The sequence below is a fragment of the Triturus cristatus genome, chromosome 3_1 (genome assembly GCF_964204655.1).
Source record: "Triturus cristatus chromosome 3_1, aTriCri1.1, whole genome shotgun sequence".
NCBI classification, from domain to species: Eukaryota; Metazoa; Chordata; class Amphibia; order Caudata; family Salamandridae; genus Triturus; species Triturus cristatus.
The window spans coordinates 288860799-288872998 of NC_140583.1; positions in this window are offsets into that span (position 1 = coordinate 288860799).

A 12200-nucleotide genomic window follows, 5' to 3' on the forward strand; every position below is an offset into this window, starting at 1 on the left:
AAGAAAGTCATCAAACAAGAATGAGACACGACAACAATTTATATAAAATAGATCATACTTTTATGAATTTTTACAGCCCATAAGCATTAAAATCCACTGGAGGGTTCCAAAGGTATAGATTTTAGAACTTGTTATCACTTTTGAATGGAACTGCAAACAAGCATTGGCAAATGTTTAAAAACTTTTCAAAAGTTTGGAAAAGTTAGTGCAAAGTTCCGGTCCGAATTGGGTGACCAAATTCAGCAGGGGCAGGTCCAGGGGACCAGCAAGGATACTTTGGACAGCTACCTAGCCACCAGAGCATTTCTGAGGCAAGTTCCAAATTTTACTGGACAACCGCTATAGAAGTCAAAGTAGTGGTGCTGAGGGATGCAGGCTTAAAGATGCTCAAGAATCCTCCTGAAGGCAGGGCAGTCTATGGGGGGGGCAGTCCAGTCAAGTCCTCAGTCCACAGGTGGGTGTGGGCAGCTCTGTTCATGGATCCTGGGGTCCCAAAAGGTCCTCTGTGCAGGGTTCCAATGGCTGCTGATGTCGACTTTGCACTTTTGCAACACAGCGGTCAAGGTGCAAATCTTTGGTGAAGGCTGGTGTTCGCCTTCGGTGATGAATCTGGTCACAACCAACACTCTTGGGTCGAGCAGACACAGGTTCGCCCTTTGGTTATTTCCAAATTGTTCTTTGGGGTGCCTAGTGTCCAGTAGCAGCAAAACATCTGTGGTGGTTACTAGAGATTAGACTTGGGCTCTGACAGCTTTAATGTCTGTAGTGCTAGTCTGTGAGGTCAACCAGCTGACCTTTGGAGTCACTGCTTCGGACTGGGGCAGAGAATCAACTTATCCCCAAGCCAGGCAAGACGAACAGGGCTCAAACTCCGCTAGGCCAAAGAGCAGCAGGTGCAGTTGCTCTGGCGTCGCAGCCTTTCTTTGTGCACTTCCAACAGGTGCAAAGTGGTCTACTTCTCATCCTTCTTCCAAGTCCAGCTAGGACTAAACTCTTGGGTGCCAGGGTGCCCATTATATCCCAAAAAGTGCCCAGAGGGGACAAAACGGTCACTAGCCAATGGGCTAGTAGGTCTCCTCCTATGTGGTGACACAGAGCCGGTGATGTGTGGCATCTGGTTATCCCAGAGTGCATCCTGCATGGCACAAACAACATGGCTGAAGCCTTCCTTGAGTGTAAGGACCTTGGTAGCTGACTCTCAGGGATGTGGCTACCATGGACTGCACGCCCACAAAAACTGGGTCAGAAACTGCTTTTCCCTTCCTTGGCCCTGGCTCTACATTGTCCAGGGGAAACAAAAGGCCTCTGCACAGAGGTGTTGTTGCAGCAGCCCTTCAAAGACAGCATCACCTTTGATGCCTGCCTTTTGGGTTAACACCCTTTCCAGCCCATCCTGTGGAGAGGGGGTCACAGCTATAGCACAGCAACAGACTTTGTTCCTGGCCTGGGAGTCGTTCACATGTCTCCCAGGTGAGCAGAACCCTGTCTCAGTCCCAGAGTCTCTGCAAAGTCATTGAACCAGCTGGGTCAAAGAGTGGCAACTTTTGCAAAAGTGCCAGCATTAAATTTGACATAAATGTCAACTGCATGATGGAGTTACATTAAATATCTCCTTTAATTTGATACCTTACATGACATGGTTAGGTAGCCTCTGTCAGGAGTTAGATGCATTAGAATGCCAACTGTTAACCCTGCAGTTACCTTATAGGGTTACTTAACTTTGGAGCCGCAACAGGCCCTGCGACACGCTTCTCCGGTGATGCGTCGGGTAACAGCTTTGATGAAGGCACGCTTCTCTGGTGATGCGGCGGTGTCAGGATCTACAACAGAGGATTCTTACCGTGTACTTGCACAGGAACAGAGATGCTAGTTCCCAATGCCCCCTCCAGGATTCCTCAGAGACCGAAATAGATCACGTCTCTAAAACAACCCCAAAGCCCCAAAGGGGGAAGGGGGAAGGGGGAATGGATAAAATAATAAAAGAGAGAAGAGACTGGTTCAGGATTCTTCGGATCTCCTCCACAGCACCCTTTTTCTGATCAGCCCGTTCTATAGACCTTCACTTGAGCGATGCCTATGGAAACTAACAGAGCACAATACTTAACACCCTAGTCTACTCTGCACCTGACTAACTAACTCTACACCCTTGGAAAGGAACGTACCCCTCAATCATTTTTGAACTAGCCTCTCTTCGTGTGGTTGGTAGTTGACTGCCTGGAATCTTTTCTCTTATTCGTTCTGCGCAGTTCTACCTAAGACACATGAACATTCAGTGAATTAATTCCGTTGCCTAATCTAATTTTAATTATTACTATTATTCTATTTATCTGCTCACCTACCAGTATTTTTAACGAAGTGTCCTCTAATCTTCTTTATATTATTGTGGTAGGATTTCGCCGTCTTTTTCTTCACTAGGATTTATATATATTGCGTAGTTGTTTACTCAATGTTTCCTCAATAAATTTTAGTCTCCCAGTTATTGCATTTATTCAATTATTAAATCTTTGTTTTCATTCTTTCTTTTTGGTTTGGAGATCTCACTATATTCAGGGTAAGTTTTCCTCCTTATGGTTTGCGGCAATGTCTTTTATTTATTATTTCTGCTAGTGATATATTTCCTGCATTATTCGTTCTACAAATAGACAACATGTAACTTAGCTTTTCGAAGTTGACTCCGTGTTCTTCTTCTTTCTGACCGCTAGAGTTAACTCCAGTCAAGAGTTGCTGAGGCGGAAGAATTATGTCATGAAGAGTTCCTCACACAAGTCTTGAAGTCTCCTGACTGGGGAAGAATATCGGGCAGGAACAAGATAACTATGCTATGACTCTCAAACACCCTCCCTGTGACTGAAAATTATCGTTATCATTTAAGTTCTAAGAATATTCTGGAACGCGCAAGTTCAGCTCCGACCTTGGACGACGCTTCGGTGAAGTGCGCTCTCATTAGGGAGAGCGCATTCCACCAAGGCTCCACACAGGTGTGAAGATAAAGACTAGACCGCTACCGCGATTGCACCGTGGCGGCCATCTTGGAATTTCTTCTTTGCAGCAAAGCACTCCAAGCGCGATCTTTTGTGCATTTTCCACATCTCCTGTTCCAGCTAATTTTCGGATATGCGTAAACCACATTAACCACTCATGTCAAAGGCCCAGTGGTTCTGACAGGCGGCGACATGCTTCTCTGGCGATGCAACGGCAACAGCTGCGACTGCGACACGCTTCTTCTCGTTGAGTCGCACTTCCAGCTCTCAGCGACATGCAGGCTTCGGCAGACAGAATTCCCAGCAAGGAAATTCAGAGGGGAGCTGGTGGTAAAGTCTTTTGTCCCTGAGACTTCAGCAAGAGGCAAGCACAAATTCAAGCCCTCGGAGTAATATTCTGCAAGATGATGAAAGTTCTTTGAAAGTTCCTTCCCCTCTCCTTGGCACTGAAGACACCACTGTAGGCCAACCCAGCAACACAGCACACTGGCAGGGGGGCAGTCCAACTCCTACAGCTTCCTTGGTTCTCCTCCTTGGCAAAGGTTTGTCTTGTTGTTCCAGAAGTGATCTAAAGTCTTGGGGTCTGGGTCCCCATATTTATACTACTAAATCCTTTGTCCTCTGAAGGCAGAGGGGCCTGTACCTAGTCCAAACCAGTTCTGTGCAGTCCTGGAGCACTTTGTTTACAGGACTCCTTCTTTCATTTGGCAGGGTGGGCCAGGGTCCTCAGACACACAACAGGGGGTGGAGCCAGCATTGTGAAAGGCAGGCACAGCCCTATTCAGACCCAGGTGCTACTCCTCCCACCACTCTACATGCAGATAGGCCTATTCAGCCCTGTGCTGACTCACCCTGTCTCCTAGAATCCCCCAGCCCCTGTCACTCAAAAAACCAGACACACACAATACAGAACAAGCAGAGGTAGGCTGGATGGTTAGGTAAAAATATACCTACTTTCTCAAAGTGGCATTTTCAAACACATAATGTTAAATCCAACTTGACTAAAAGATGTATTTTATCATTCTGAGTTCAGGCATACTAAACTTGAATTTCTACCATGTTCCCTGGGTCAGTTAGGATTATAAGGTGTTATAATCAAACTGCCCATTCTGGCCTATGGGGACTGGTAGCCTTGCAATAGTGAATAACAAAAATGGCTGTAATTCACTATTAGGACATTTCACACACACCAGGGCATGTCCTACCTTATACTTACAATGCACCCTGCCCTTGGGCCTACCTTAGGGGTGTCTGATATGAAGAAAAGGGAAGGTTTAGGTACTGGCAAGTGGGTGCACTTACCAAGTCGACATGGCAGTACTAGACTGCACACAGGCTCTGCAGTAGCAGGCCTGAGACACACTTTACAGGCTGCTTCTGTGGGTGCACAACCACTGCTGCAAGCCCACCAGCAGCATTTGATTTACAGGCCCTGGCCACACACGGTGCACTATACTAAGGTCTGACAAGTAAATCAAATAAGCCAATAATGGAGTCACTAATCAATACATCAATTTAACATAGGGAGCACTTGCACTGTGGCACTGAATAGCAGTGGCACAGTGCCCAAAGCATCTAAACCAGCAAAACATATAAAAAACAAAGGAGGCAATCAGTAAAAAATAGAAGGGAGACTCACGCCAATGGTACCAGGTCTAACATGTGTCCCCTCCAGCTGAAATGTGGGGAGAACTACCCCTCCCTTGGGAGTTCTCTTCATTAAGGTGGGAATATCTGGACAGACCATCAGCATTTGCATGTTCTGTACCAGGGCGGTGTTCCACCGTAAAGTCCATCCCCTGTAGGGAAATGGACCACCTCAACAACTTTGGGTTCTCACCCCACATCTGCATCAACCATCTGAGGGGCCTGTGGTCTGTCTGAACCCGGAAGTGAGTCCCAAACAGGTATGGTCTCAAGTTCTTCAGTGCCCAGACCACAGCAAATGCCTCACACTCAATTGCACTCCACCTCTGTTCCTGTGGAAGTAACCTCCTACTGATGAAGGCTACAGGTTGGTCTAGGCCCTCCTCATTAATCTGTGAAAGAACAGCCCCCACACCATGCTCTGAAGCGCCTTTTTGGACCATTAATGCCTTTGAGAAGTTGGGCACCTGAGCAGTCTTCAGGGCGCCAATAGCTTTCTGACAGGTGTTAGTCCAGTTCACTTTTTTGGGCTGCTTCCTGGAAGTCAGCTCAGTCAAGGGTGCAACAATGTTGTCATACCCCTTGACAAACCTCCTGTAGTACCCCGTGAGTCCTAAAAAGGCTCTCACCTGTGTCTGAGTCTTAGGGGGTTCCCATGCCAGGATGGTATTAATCTTGGGTTGTAGGGGCGCCACCTGGCCGCTCCCTACCTGGTGCCCCAAGTACACCACGGAACCCTGCCCGATCAGGCCCTTACTCGCCTTGATCGTGAGGCCTGCCTTTCGCAGTGCCATCAACACTTCCAAGAGGTGGTGCAGATGTTCTTCCCAACTGGCGCTGAACACTGCAATGTCTTCAAGGAAGGTGGCGCTGAAATCCTCCAGTCCAGCCAAAACCTGGTTGACCAATCTCTGAAAGGTGGCAGGGGCATTCTTCATCTCAAAGGGCATAACCCGGAATTGGTAGTGCCCATCTGGTGTGGAGAATGCTGACCTCTCTTTAGCCCCATCAGTTGAGGCGATCTGCCAGCACCCAGACTCAATCAAACATGCTGAGGTACCGTGCAGCACCTAGCCGATCAATGAGCTCATCAGCTCTGGGGATGGGGTGCGCGTCAGTCCTGGTGACTGAATTGAGCCCTCGGTAGTCCACACAGAGCCAGAGTTCGGGTGTGGCCTCAGGCACGGCAGCCTTTGGGACCAAGACCACTAGGCTGGCCCAAGGACTGTGAGAGGACTCAATCACCCCTAAGGCAAATATCTTGGAGACTTCCTCCTTGGTGTGAGCTCTGATACTGTCAGTCACTCTGTAAGCCTTGTGCTTCACAGGAGGACTGTCCCCATTTTTCACATCATGGACGCACCACTCAGTGATACCAGGAACCAGGGAAAACAAATCAGAGAATTCCCCCAACAGTTGGCGAAAATCTTGCTGCTGATCAGGGGTCAGTGTGGCAGAGAGGTTGACACCATCTACTGACCCATCTTGCTCTGTTGCAAACAGGAGGTCAGGAAGGGGCTCAGTCTCCTCCTTCATTCCATCATCTGTCGCAAGTAGCATGCCCACTTCGGACCTTTCTAAGTGGGGCTTCAGGCAGTTAACATGCAGGACTTTCAAAGGGTTCCTAGGAGACCGCAAGTTCACCAAATAGTTGACATCACTCTTGTGCTCCACCACCTCAAATGGTCCGGTCCACCTGTCCTGGAGCGCACAAGGCTCTACAGGGGCCATGACCCAAACTTTCTGACCAGGTTGAGGCTCAATCAGAGTGGCATTCTGATCGTACCACCGATTCTTTTCCTCCTGGCTGGCTTTCAGGTTCACCTGAGTCAGTTGTCTGAATCGCAGAGTCTGGTTCCTGAAGGCCAGCATGTAACTGTATACATCCTAGGGAGGTTTCCTGGGACATTGCTTCCAGCCTTCCTTGACCAGACTCAAAGGTCCTCTTACCGGGTGTCTATACAGCAGTTCAAAGGGACTGAACCCTAGGGACTTCTGTGGCACCTCACAGTAAGCAAAAAGAAGGCATGGCAAGAGGACGTCCCACTTATGCCTCATAGGTTCCTCAAGACCACCCATAATCATACCTATAAGAGTCCCGTTTAATCTCTCAACCAGCCCATTACCTTGGGGGTGGTAAGGAGTGGTGAACTTGTATGTAACACCGCACTCCTGCCGCAGGGACTTCATATAATTAGATATGAAGTTTGTACCACGGTCTCTTAGAGCTTACACCCTATGGCCATTGATGGTCACCCACTACCTGTATTTCTTAGTGTTATCAGCAGCTGGGTCTTGGGGACCATTTCAAAGTCTCCTAAAGAGACAAGGGACATCTCTGCGGGACCCCAACCACCTTGGGCACCCATCTCCCCCCTAGGGCTACACTCGCCAGCTGACGGGCTGGTACACGTGGTGGTGCTTTGGAATCCTCCATGGGACACTGTGCATCATACCAACGGTGGCCCACTTGACCACACCTAAAGCACTTGTAGGGGCCCCTCTGAAAAGGTTTACCTGTCGGGGCCTCTTGCTTCTTCTCAGGGAGAGGCTGGGAACCCTTCCCTTGGTTCCCTTGGAAATTACTTTTGGGCCCTTTCTGGAACTCCCTCCGTTTACCCTTGTCCCCCCCACTCTTCTCCTGGGGACCCTGCCCACCCTTGGCGGAGTCTCCCACATGACCCTTGTGGACCCTTGTACTGACCCAGCGGTCCGCCTCCTCAGAAAGCTTCCCAGGGTTAGTTAACTTGCTATCAATAAGGTGCTGGTGTAGCTCTGGAAAACAATTAGCAGACAAGTGCTCCCATGCAAACAAATCATAGAGCACTTCAAAAGTATCCACTTTGCTACCCTTCACCCAACCATCCATAGCTCTGCCAAAGAAAGATACATATTCTACCCAAGTGGTTGCCTCCAGCTTCTTACAATTCCTGAACCTCTGTCTATAGAGTCCTGGGGTCAAACCATACCTTGTCATCAGGGCTTCCTTCATATGGGCATAAGACATCCTATTCTCACTGGGTAGGTCTAGCAAGGTATCCCTCCATTCACTCACAAAGCGGCCCCATAACCCCGCTCCCCAATCCTTCTCAGGGACCCGGTGAGCCAACATTGCTATCTCATAGGCTGCAAACCACTGCCCAATATCTTCATGCTTATGCAAATCTTTGATGACATCCTTGGGGATATATATCCTGCCTTCTGAAGGGACAGATGGTGCGCTGCCACCAGAGGGATTGATCTCTAAGCCTTTTGCCTTGATTTCCAACTCCCTCAACATTCTCTCATGCTCCATCCTCATTCTCTCTCTCTCCAAGGACAACCTGTTATTCTCTAGTTCCCTCTGACCTTAGCCATCTCCATTCTGTGCGCCCTAGCTCTCTCCCTGTCTTCCAGCTCTCTGGGGAACAGGTCTTTGGAAGAGACGCTACTGCCAGCTGGGGACGGTACCCCTTCCCTAGCTGGAAACACTGGCCTATCCAGCTGCCCGTCTGCATCCTCAACTGGCTCCACCAACTGTTCTGGGGCATTTCTTGCTTCTACCCAGGCCCTCAGTGCCTTTTGGTAGTCATCCTTTTTGGAAATGCCTTGGGTAGCAACTTTACATTTTCTGCAGAGATGCTTGAACTGTTTCAAATTGTAGGTTTCCAACCTCTCTTCCTCAAAATCTAGATCCATAGATGCAACAGATGCTGGTCTGCTCATGGCAGTAAGATTTAGCAGTTCTCAGGGAGAATAACAGCCCAAGGGAAAACTATTCTACCAAAAAAGTATGTTGTCGCTTTTGGCCTGCACTCACTAGTAGTGTACACCAATTACTGTATATGAGTCACAAATGCAAGTCCAAATCCTCACCGCTGACCAACAATGTTAGAACTGGGGGTCTCTAGTTGGCAGAGGAAGGTACCTTTGACCAAATAGGGACCCTTGCTTCTAATTCAGAGAAAGGGGATTACACTACTGGATAGCCCCTGCTCACCCCCTTGGTAGCTTGGCACAAGCAGACAGGCTTATCTTAGAGGCAGTGTGTTAATCATTTGTGAACACACACAGTAATACAGTGAAAACACTACAGATTGACACCACACAGGTTTTATAAAAATGAGTATTCTTTATATAGACTTAACACAAGACCGCAAACAACAAAAATCCACAATACTGTACTCAAAATAGACTTACAGATGTTAGTAGTCACTTAGTTCAAGTTGATAATAAATGGGACACAGTTCTCACAAAAGTACCTGGATGCGTAACGCAAAACAAACAAAAGGTTCGCAGGGATGGAGATGCGTCGGTACCTTACTTCGGGGGAGACGATGCTTCGCGCCTCAATGCTTGTGCAGAGTAGGAGATGCGTCTTGGTCCTTACCGGAGAGGAGGTGATGCGTTGATTCTCGTACTGCGTTCCGGTTATGATGCGACAAGATGGCGCCTTGATGCGATGCGACAATCCGGTGCGATGCTGTACGATGGTGTCCTTGATGCGACGACGTGAAGACGATGCATGCACGCCCGGCGGCCGTGCGGTGAATTCTGTAACTTTGGAGCCGCGAGAGGCCCTGCGACATGCTTCTCCAGTGATGTGACGGCGACCTCTTCGGCGGCGACACGGTTCTCCGGTGATGCGTCGGGTAACAGCTTTGACTAAGGCACGCTTCTCTGGTAATGCGGTGGCGACACGCTTCTCTGGCGATGCGATGGCAACAGCTGCGACTGCGACACGCTTCTTCTCGTTGAGTCGCGCTTCCATCTCTCAGCGACACGCAGGCTTCTGCAGACAGAATTCCCAGTAAGGAAATTTAGAGGGGAGCTGGTGGTGAAGTCTTTTGTCCCTGAGACTTCAGCAGGAGGCAAGCACAAGTTCAAGCCCTTGGAGTAATATTCTGTATGATGATGAAAGTTCTTTGAACGTCCCTTCTCCTCTCCTTGGCAATGAAGACACTACTGTAGGCCAACCCAGCAACACAGCACACTGGCAGAGGGGGCAGTCCAACTCCTACAGCTTCCTTGGTTCTTCTCCTTGGCAGAGGTTCGTCTTGTTGTTCCAGAAGTGATCTAAATTCTTGGGGTCTGGGTCCCCATATTTATACTACTAAATCCTTTGTCCTCTGTAGGCAGAGGGGCCTGTGCCTAGTCCAAACCAGTTCTGTGCAGTCCTGGAGCACTTTGTTTACAGGACTCCTTCTTTCCTTTGGCAGGGTGGGCCAGGGCCCTTAGACACACCACAGTGGGTGGCACCAGCATTGTAAAAGGCTGGCACAGCCCTATTCAGACCCAGGTGCTACTCCTCCCACCACGCTACATGCAGATAGGTCTATTCAGCCCTGTGCTGACTCACCCTGTCTCCTGGAATCCCCCAGCCCTGTCACTCACAAAACCAGACACACAATACACAAGCTAGCAGAGGAAAACTGGATGGTTAGGTAAGAAAATACCTACTTTCTCAAAGTGATATTTTCAAACACAGAATGTTAAACCAACTTTACTAAACGATGTATTTTATCATTCTGAGTTCAGGCATACTAATCTCGAATTTCTTCCATGTTGCCAGGGTCAGTTAGGGTTATAAGGTGTTATAATCAAACTGCCCATTCTGGCCTATGTGGACTGGTAGCCTTGCAATAGTGAAAAACGAAAATGGCTGTAATATGGAGGTAATTCACTATTAGGACATTTCACACACACCAGGGCATGTCCTACTTTATACTTACAATGCACCCTGCCCATGGGCCTACCTTAGGGGTGTCTGATATGAAGAAAAGAGAAGGTTTAGGGACTGGCAGTGGATGCACTTACCAAGTCGACATGGCAGTACTAGACTGCACACAGGCTCTGCAATGGCAGGCCTGAGACATACTTTACAGGCTGCTTCTGTGGGTGGCACAACCAGTGCTGCATGCCCACCAGCAGCATTTGATTTACAGGCCCTGGGCACACATGGTAACCTATTCTAAGGTCTGACAAGTAAATCAAATAAGCCAATCATGGAGTCACTAATCAATACATCAATTTAACATAGGGAGCACTTGCACTGTGGCACTGAATAGCAGTGGCGCAGTGTCCAAAGCATCTAAACCAGTAAAACATATCAAAAACAGAGGAGGCAATCAGTAAAAAATAGAAGGGAGACTCACGCCAATGGTACCAGGTCTAAGCGAACACTTACTTTTATAAATATTTAAGTGACTTTTGCACTTTGACACTAGTGGCAGTGGCAAAGTTGTGTGTCAGTGCATGCACAGCCTCTTCAGTCTGCAATGGCAGCTGAAAGTCATGTTTTCACATTGGCAAACACACAGTGGCAAAACCAGCGCTGCAGCTCTTGTGTCGAAAGCCAGCCTTACATGCCCTGGGTACCTGGGCACCATACTAGGGACTGATAAGTAAGTCAGCACATGTCAATTGGGGACACACAATAAATATACCATTTTGAAATGGAATGAACCATGTCACTGTATATTTGGATAGTAGGCCTCAGTGCACTCTCAAACTCGAAAACCAGCAGATAGTAGTCCAAAATGGGGCAAAACTTTGAAGGAAACCTGCAAAAAGCCTGTTTTCTCACACTCTAGATATTATATGTCTGGTTTAAGTGCTTTACAGTGGGTGCCGTACTGTGTAGTTGTTCTAAATGTAAGCAGTTGATAGGGACTGACTAGCTTTTGCTAGTAGTGTTATTTCACTACATGGTGCGTAACTGATGGGTGAAATTTAGGACTCCAAGAAGATTTTAATTGAAGGTAATGATGATAAAACATAGTTACTTGTACAGAAGAAACTCCAGCCAATCTCCAACAGGTCTCCGAGATAACTGCCTTTCACAGCCTCCGCTTCAACAATAAACATTCTACTCAGTACTCTCTAAAGGAGATGAATTCGTCATGGAAACTTCAGTGTCCCATGGAAGCACACAACACAGTCAAAACATAACTTAAAAAATATTTACACATTATCACATACCTTACCACTTTAATAAAGAACAACCATCAAAGTTATTTGTCGTTCACTACAACTATCCTATTGAAATTCCAGATGTGACCATCGTCCATTTTGGCCACCCCTCAGAAGACCTCTGTCGCATTGTAAGTTCTACTGAAATGTAATGTACCTCTGATTCAATCAGGCAACTTTACTTTAACTATATTATCCACTTTTATGAGCAATGGCTTAACTGCCTTGCAACTGTCATACCCCTCTTTTTTCTCTCCCTGCAGATATACTTCTCTCGCCTTAGTTTCCTATATAACCTCATTAGGGAACATCTCACTCTCATTGTAGCATCTTACCCAAGGAGGATCTACCACAGTATATGGTTTATATATCTGGAGTAGGAGAAAAGGACTCCCCCCAAGGTAGAATGTGGAGTTTATCTAGACTCCTCCACCCACCTCGTGGCAGTTAGAACCCAATCTCCCCCATAATTTCTTGCAATCTGAATGGGTTCCTTTAGTGTTCTATTAAACATTTCTACTATTCAATTTTTTATGAGTGATGCCCCTACCACCTAGAAATGTCTCAATTTCCTTAGAGGTCAGTTGCAACCCATTGTCCATCAGAACAGTTCTAGGATTG